General features: G+C 39.7%; 1 pseudogene; it reads right to left on the minus strand.

Moving 5' to 3' along the window:
- Nucleotides 1-4,830: 4,830 nt before the first annotated feature.
- On the minus strand, nt 4,831-8,441 carry LOC138930744 (large ribosomal subunit protein P1-like; annotated as a pseudogene).

Raw genomic sequence — 8,441 nt, forward strand, 5'->3', positions numbered from 1 at the left:
GCAGTGCTTTTGTAGCCCCCCCCCCGCAAAATCAAGTCTGTCACTGTTTCCACTAGTTCCCCATCTATTTGCCATGAAATGATGGGACCAGATGCCATAATCTTCATTTTCTAAATGCTGAGTTTTAAGCCAACTTTTTCAGTCTTCTCTTTCACTTTCATCAATAGGCTCTTTAGTTCTTCTTCGTTTCTGCCATAAAGGTGGTGTCATCTGCATATCTGAAGTTATTGATATTTCTCCTGGCAATCTTGATTCCCGTTTGCGCTTCATCCAGCCCAGCGTTTCTCATGATGTACTGTGCATATAAGTTAAATAAGCAGAGTGACAATATACAGCCTTGACGTACTCCTTTCCCTATTTGGAAACAGTCTGTTGTTCCATGCCTGGTTCTAACTGTTGCCTCTTGACCTGCATACAGATTTCTCAGGAGGCAGGGAAGTGGTCTGATATTCCCATCTCTCTCAGAATCTTCCACAGTTTATTGTGATCCACACAGTCAAAGGCTTTGGCATAGTCAATGAAGCAGAAGTAGATGCTTTTGTGAAACTCTCTTGCTTTTCTGATGATCCAGCAGATCCTGGCAATTTGATCTCTGGTTCCTCTCCCTTTTCTAAATCCAGCTTGTACATCTGGAAGTTCACAGTTCACGTACTGTTGAAACATGGCTTGGAGAATTTTGAGCATCACTTTGCTAGTGTGTGAGCTGAATTATTACTTACATAATACTCAAATTTAGAACTCACATAACCATTCCTGTTCCCATCTACCCCACTCTTTCCACTCTCACAACTAACCATTTTATTAGTTTCTGATATGTCCTTTTAGTGTTTTTTAGTGGCTCAGAGGGTAAAGAATCCACCTGCAATATGTAAGACCTGGTTTCGATCCCTGGGTTAGGAAGATCCCCTGGAGAAGAGAATGACTACCCACTCCAGTATTCTGGCCTGGAGAATTCCATGGACAGAGGAGCCTGTCAGGCTACAGTCCATGGAGTTGCAAAGAGTTGGACACAACTGAGTGACATTTCCTTTCGCTTTCACTCTCATACAGACATAAGCAAAAATAAATATATATTTTAATTTCTCCCCTAACTTATACAAAAGGTACCTTATTACTATATACTATTCTGCATCTTGCTTTCTTCACCTAAGTACATCCTGAAGATATATCAGTGCTTACAGAGCTTCCCATTCTTTCTTACAACTTCATATATAGTATAGCATTCTATTGTATACTATAGTTTTTAAAATTTAATCCCCTATTGATAGACAGTTAAGTTTTTTCCTGTATTTAGCTATTATAAACAATGAGAAAATGTACATACATTATCCATAAAGTACAGGAGTGTCTTTATTGTGAATAAATTTGCATAAATAAAACTGTTGGCTCAAAGGGTAAATCCATTGACTCTTTGTTCCACTTAGAGTTTTAACCCACCTTATAGTGTGAGGAAGAGATTGAACTTTATCTTTTTCTGTAGTAACAGCTACCTGCTTGTATCAACACCATTCATTCAAAAAACAATGTCCATGCTTACTGCACTGATTTGATTTTGTACTAATTTTCTCTATGTGTTTGGTTCTATGCTGGACTTTCTTTTTTGTCCCAGTGGTCTGTCTCCTCATATTGTAGTGACTCAGTGTGTACTTTTTAAATTTTGCAAGTTCAGCTCAGCATGGTTTTATTAAGGAGGGTGCAGGTACTGTAACAAAGAGACTCAAGACTGAACACAGGTAGTTTAACTAGATAGAAGTTGGTTTTTCTCATGTTAACAGCGTAGAGGTAAGTGGTCCAGGGCTGGTAAAGAAGCTCTGCCATGTCTGAGTCCAAGGTGGCTGCTTCATCTTTTATCTCCTAGCCAGCAGGATGGGGGAAAGGGCCAAAAGAGAACATGAACTTTCCATTTTAGTGTCATATGTGGAATGGCTCACACTGATTTTTCAGAACTTAGTCACTTGGCCATTCCAAGTGGCAAGGGAGATGAGGAAATGTAGTCTCTTGCTGGATAGCCATCTAGCTGGCTAAAATTTAAGAGTTCTATTAGTAAATAGGGGGAAATGGTTTCTTCTACAATGGTGACCTAATGCTAAGGACTGACATTGAAGGTATTGAGGCACTGTAACCTGAAGAATGGCATAAATTCTTCCCTTGCAGGGACCAGTGCAAAGGTGTCTAGGGTTCCTATAGGCTTTACTTACCTGCCCTCACAACATTGGTGCTTTTTTTTTTCCATCAGAATCATTTACTATTTGCTAGGGCTGCTATCTCTGTGTGTGTGTGTGTTCTTATATGTGTGTAGGCTTTTTTCTTTTGCTTGTTCTTTTCTTATTGCTTGACTCACATGTACTTGGAGATAACAATTGTTTTCTGAGGCAACTCATGGGACTTGTTAATGAATTAATTGGCATAAAGTGGCCTCCCAGAAAACAAAAACAAGAACCTGTTTATATCTCTAAACTTTCCACATCACTTGAATGTGAAAAAGAATGGGTAGCTTAAGTGACCCAAATAAGTGACCCTTTTATATTTGCAGAAGGTGAAATTTTACATATGACATGAGATCTGGGTTATAGAAACTGCTATGCTAAAGGATAGGGATGAAAACAAACAGGAAAGATCCTAAAGCCTTAGAGACCATATTAACTAGACTGGGATACTTTAGAGAGTGAAAGGAGGCACTAAAGTAATTCAATAGATATGAAATATTTACCTATTTATCAACAAATTGGCTTTATTATATTGGTAGACTGTAAAACAGTACTGTTAAAAACTAATTTCAAAAATAAAATTCTTTCTAAAAGTAAAAACATATGTCATTTCACATTAAAGCAAAAACACTTATTTGTATTGATTATTTGAACATTAAAAAGTAATACAAGCAGAAGAATTTTTGGTATATATCCACATACTTTAATTGGTTTCTTAGCCACACCTGTCTCTAACATCACACTGTCAATATTTCTCTGAAAATGTATTTTTCCATATGGTTGTGATATTTTAATTTTTTAAATAAAACTGCAATTTGTTTCAAAGTTGCATTTTTCATAAAATTGCCTGCAGTTTGTCTCATAGTTGCAAATTTTTATAAATTTGAAATGGCAAACATCTTCAATTGACTCTTCTCATCACAATGTTTTTATATGAGAAAACACCCTCCACAGAAGAAAAAAAAATTCTACTAAATGGAAGACATTCTCAATACTAATATTTTTTATTAGAAATGGATATATACTTTAACTCAAATATATTCATAGGTTCTGTCTTTTTCTTCCATTCAGAGTACATTTCCTTGACTAATGTTTTTATAAGATAAAATCTTGTCCAATAAGTTATCTCTACTTTTAGTTCCTTTGACTGTTTTGACAAATTTAGATACTGAAAAATTTTAGAATGTCTCAATTTCATTTCATTCTGGAGCAGATATCCATTTACCTAATTAAAAATATAATCCTCCTTTTTGTGCAAAATCTAAAAAGGAATTATACAAATGAACTTATTTACAAAACAGAAACAGACACAGACTTAGAGAACAAACTTATAGTTATTGGGGGGAAGGTAGGGGGAAGGATAGTTAGGGAATTTGAGGTCTATATGTACTCACTCCTACAAAAAAAGAAAGAATCCTCAACAAAAGATCTTCTCTACAAGTTGAGATATCTATAACAAAAGTTACATAGTTTCAAGATCAAATGTTGTACACCATGAAGGATTGTCAGTCTCCAGTCTTCCTTGACTGATTGTCAGTCTCCATACCTTCCTTTCTACAAGGTGTATGTATTAGTTTTCTATTGCTGTGTAACAAATTTAACTGTTTAAAGCAACATCCATTTATTATCTTATAGTTTCTGTGAGTTAGGAGAATGGGCTCATCTTGGTTGGATAATCTGCTCAAAGTCTCATTAGTCTACCATCTAGGTGTTGGCCAGTCTCACCAAAGGTTCGGCTAGGAAGAGATTCACTTTTCTCAGAATGGTGGCAGACTTCATTTCCTTACAATTGTAGTACTGAGGTTCTTGTTTTCTTGCTAGCTATGTACCAAGAGCTTCTCTCAGCTCCTAGAGGCCACTGGTAGATCCTTGCTATATGGCTCTTTCTATAGTCCCTTTCACAACATGGCAGTTACTTCAAAGCCAGCAAAAGAATCTCTCTAGTGTATGTCTGCAAGAAGCACTCCTATCTACCTTGTAATCTAATTATAGGAGTGACATTCCATCAACTTTGGTGTATTCCATTGGTGAGAAACAAGTTGCAGGCCCTACTCACTCAAAGGGATAGGATTATACAGAGACGTGAATTCCAGAGGGTGAAGATCATGAGCGCCATCTTAGATTTCCTCCCAAGTTTCCCTGGGAAACACTCTGAGTTTGAGATTTGTGGATAGGTGGATTACTGGGGACTGCTTTGGGGAACAACTGTAAAGGAGTGAGGAGTAATGACCTATATGGAAAAAGAATCTAAAATAGAGTGGATGTGTATATTCGTGTAACTGACTTACTTTACTGTACTACTGAAACTTAACATTGTAAATCAACTATATGCAAATAAAATTTTTAAAATTTTTATATATAAAAAAAGATTGGATAGAGAGGAAAAAGGTGCAATTTGAGGTTGCAATCTCACAGAGTAAGATAGTCCTTCATAAGTGCTCTGAAATGAAGCAAAGGAACTAGGCCTTTGTGACTTTCACTGAGCAACCACTGCATGTGGGCTGCCCCTGAGAAGGGGGCATAACCTTAAGCAAGGCAGGTTCAACACAGGACAATTTCTTTCTTTCTTTCTTTTTTAGCAGCAAAGAGCTCAGGATTTTATTGAATGTGTTACTAAAGAAGTTTAGTCAAAAAGACCAAAGCCCATGTCATCATCAGACTCTTAAAATTTTTCTTTCTTTGCTTCTACTTTCTTGTCCTCAGCTGGGCCAGCAGTGTGGATTGGGCAGGACCTCCTATGGGTGCAGCACCAGCTGCTGGCATCAAGTCCACCAGCCCCCACGTTGCAGATGAGGCTCCCAGTGTTGACATTCGCCAAAGCCTTTGCAAACAAGCATGGCCAGAAATGCTCAACATTTGCATTGGCTGCTTTAATGAGGGCATTGATCTTATCCTCAGTGACCTTGACCCTCACCTCATCGCCACACAGGATGAGGACTGAATAGATGCAGGTGAGCTCCAAGGTGGAGGCCACAGTGCAGGCAAGTGCTAGATGGGGGCTGCTTGAAGCAGCGCTAGTCACCCAGATGAAGTGAGGTTCTCACCACAAAATGGCCTTAGCTTCCTCAGAAGGACCAAGCACCTAAGCAGCAGCAGAGGAAAGGGCAACGCAGGACAATTTCTGAGGAAGTACTCAGTCATGAGTGGTCAGCAACCAATATTTCCAGCAGCTAGGAATAACCTTAAGCAAGGCAGGAATAAGTGTCTCATTTCTAAACGGGGAGATGAAGAGGTGAGGGATGGGGGTGGTGGTAGTTCTAAGTGACGTGTCACATGGCCACTACACTTGTTTAACCATAAAATCTCCTTAATTGGTACATATATTTCCCAAGTACTTTTAATAAGATTTAATTGAATTTATAACAACAGAAGTATTCTAAGGCTTCAGAACTCTATTGGTAGGTGGGTCAACAAGGGAAGGGCTACTCAGAAAAAAGTGGTGGTTTTGATATATGATGTCAAGGTTGGGTGAAGGGGATAGAGTTTGGTGGATGAAAGCTCTTTCATACCTTTTATTTTTTAAATCTCAGTTCAGTTCAGTCACTCAGTCGTGTCCAACTCTTTGCAACCCCATGGACTGCAGCATGGCAGGCTTCCCTGTCCATCACCAACTCCTGGAGTTTGCTCAACCTCATGACCATCGAGTCGGTGATGCCATCCAATCATCTCATCCTCTGTCACCCCTTCCTCCTCCTGCCTTCAATCTTTCCCAGTATCAGGGTCTTTTCCAATAAGTCAGTTCTTCCCATCAGGTGGCCAGAGTATTGGAGCTTCAGCTTTAGCATCAGTCGTTACAGTGGATTTTCAGGATTGATTTCCTTTAGGATTGACTGATTTGATTTCCTTGCAGTCCAAGGGACTCTCAAGAGTCTTCCTCAACATCACAGTTCAAAAGCATCAATTCTTTGGTGCTCAGGTTTTTTTTAGGGCTTCCCTGGTGGCTCAGAGGTTAAAGCGTCTGCCCGCAATGTGGGAGACCCTGGTTCGATCTCTGGGTTGGGAAGATCCCCTGGAGAAGGAAATGGCAACCCACTCCAGTATTCTTGCCTGGAGAATCCCATGGATGAAGGAGCCTGGTAGGCTACAGTCCACGGGTTCACAAAGAGTCAGACATGACTGAGCGACTTCACTTTCAAGTTCAGCTTTCTTTATGGTCCAACTCTCACATCCATTTTTAAACCTGGGGTGTATTTATTTATTTTTGGCTGTGAGTGGGGTTTCTCTAGTTGGGGCAAGCAGGAGCTACTCTCCTGTGCAGTGCCTGGGCTTATTTTGAGGGCTACTCTTTGTTGTGGAGCATGGGTTCTAGGGCATATGGGCTTCAGTGATTGTGACTGGAAGGCTCAGCAGGTGTGGTGCACTGGCTTAGTTGCCTCTCAACATGTGAAATCTTCCCAGGCTGGGGATGGAACCCATGTCCCCTGCATTGGCAGGCAGTTTCTTTACTACTAGACCACCAGGGAAGTCCTCATACCTTTAAATAGCATGCAAAATATCATGCAGGTCCAGGCTAAGATATTAAATTTCCAAATCCAAAGATACATTTCAGTAAAATAGAATAAGAGCAGAAGCAGGATGAACTTTAATAGGGGGGAAAAATCTAAAGTCCTGTCTAAGTTTAGAAATTACTTGTATATATGAAGGAAAATGTTGCTATGTGTAAAAAGCAGTTCATGTGAAAAAATATCTAAGTTTAATTTACCACAGTTTTATCTCTATGACATGACTGAGAAAAATGATCATGTAACCTTTAAGCTGAATTAAGTCTATGCTACTGTAAATGACAGTTCTAGTGTATCTTGTGTTAACAAGATCTCATCTGTGCTCAGTATAAAGTATTTTATAGCACACATATAGAAAAATGCATGAATCACAGCTCAGTACAGCTCAATGAATTTTCACAAAGTGGACATGCCCACTGGAGTGACCAAATGTTCCAATTTCCTTAAAAGTGTCTTGGTTTCAGCACTGAAAGATTTGTATTTTGAGAAATCCCTCTGTTCTGAACAAACTAGGTGGTTGGTTACCCTAATTCACTCAGATTAAAAAACAACATTATCAGCACCCTAGAAGCCCTCATATGGATTGTCAGTCACTACCCACCCCTCTTCCCCAAAGGAAATAACTATCCTGACTTCTAACACCATAGATTATTTTGAGGTCCTCTATTTTAGTATGAGCACTCCAAACTAAAGAGCAGAGGTTAAAACCTCATAGCTCATGGGCTGAATCCAGCTGGTAGATGTTCTGTTTGAGTTATGCAATACTGGCCTTTTCTTTCCCTCCACGTACTTTATTTGAGGGACAGTGCTAAGAGTTTTAATACAAGTACAGATTCATGCAACCCCTACCACACTCAGTATACAGTATGTTCGATTGTCACAAAAATCTTCCTCATGCATCTCCTTTGTAATCACATATTCCACTGGCTTTTAGTCCTTGGCAACCAATGATCTGATCTCTCTAGTTTTGCCTTTTCTTGACTGTCATACATTTGGAATCTTACATACCAGGTAACTGGTGAATGTGCCTTATTTCATTCAGCATAATACCCTTGAGGTTCATGCAAGTTGTTACTTGTATCAGTAGTTCATTCCTTTGTATTGCTGGGCAGTATTTCATTGTATACACATACTTCTGTTTGCTTATCCATCCAAAGACTTCTGAGCTGTTTACAATTCTGAGCAATTATGACTAGAGCAACTATAAACATGTGTGTACAGGTTTTTTTCTGTGTGTGTGTGTGTGAATGTGAATCTTCATTTCTCTAGTGAAGGAGTCTTTGGGGCCTAGGAAAGAAAACAACAGTTTCAAAGGCCCTTGCTGAATCATCTAACTTCGGAGAAAACAAAACAGAACTTTAGGTCCCGCCCTGATGCTCCAGGCCGGTTGCATCTATCTGGGACTTATCACCCCTGTCCAGAAACCTTCCACCCCCTACACCTGCCCAGAAGACTTATCACCCCCTGCCCAACTACAAAAGCTATCTCAACTAAAGAATACCCAAAACATCCTGCCTGATTAACGTTTCCCTTATCGCTTCCACAAACCTCCTTATAAATATGGAGCCTTCCTTATCCCTCTCCGTGCTCAGCCTGGTCGTTAGGCCGACTGTCGCCCCTCCTTGCCTGAATAAAGGTAACCTACTTCTGTTGAGGTCGTCTTTCCTCTTTCTGCCTCGGCCCAACTATGCCTTACATTCTTGGTGCCGAAACCTGGGAAGGGGCGAGGCAT

Source organism: Ovis canadensis, chromosome X (genome assembly GCF_042477335.2).
Source record: "Ovis canadensis isolate MfBH-ARS-UI-01 breed Bighorn chromosome X, ARS-UI_OviCan_v2, whole genome shotgun sequence".
Taxonomy (NCBI): Eukaryota; Metazoa; Chordata; class Mammalia; order Artiodactyla; family Bovidae; genus Ovis; species Ovis canadensis.